The following is a 626-nucleotide window of genomic DNA, read 5'->3' on the forward strand; positions in this document are numbered from 1 at the left end:
AATTATCAATTTGTTGAGATAAATAATTTCTACATCACATTAGTATTGAGAAATTAATAATGTGCTCAAAAGCAGACAGCATATGTGTAATTTCAGTGGGCTAAACAAGCATACTTTGGATTGATTGTCAGGTAAATATGTTGTTATTTTCATTCTTCTTCTTATTATTATTATTATTGTCATTATTATAGTACTGTATAAAAGCCTTGAGCGAGCCGTCATGTTTTTACAGTTCTCTTTCATGGAGCTAGACTAAAGTGGTCTCGCACTGTAGTTTTTTTTCTTTGGACATCAGTTGCTTTTTCACTTCTGACCTTGTTCTATGAAGGATTCAAGCATAAAAAGGGCAACGAACTCCAGGGATGAACCAGTGTTGTGTCGACAAATAACGGACAAGTTGTTAAAGAACAAATGTTAAAAATGATCTTTACCCACTTTGTTATAAGATGCTTTCTTTAAAAGACTCTATGATAATGATGATAGTAAGTAGGGACGGGTACCGGTTCTGACATAAACGGTAGTAACCAGACTGAAAAGCAGCGCACATTTCGGTGCTTTTTTTCCCCTGAGATGTCACTTTGGATTCTATAGCCAATCATTTTAGGTTTCCGAGGATAGTAGGCGGG

This window comes from Pundamilia nyererei, unplaced genomic scaffold (assembly GCF_000239375.1).
Source record: "Pundamilia nyererei isolate P.nyererei 1_Seehausen unplaced genomic scaffold, PunNye1.0 scaffold00004, whole genome shotgun sequence".
Taxonomy (NCBI): Eukaryota; Metazoa; Chordata; class Actinopteri; order Cichliformes; family Cichlidae; genus Pundamilia; species Pundamilia nyererei.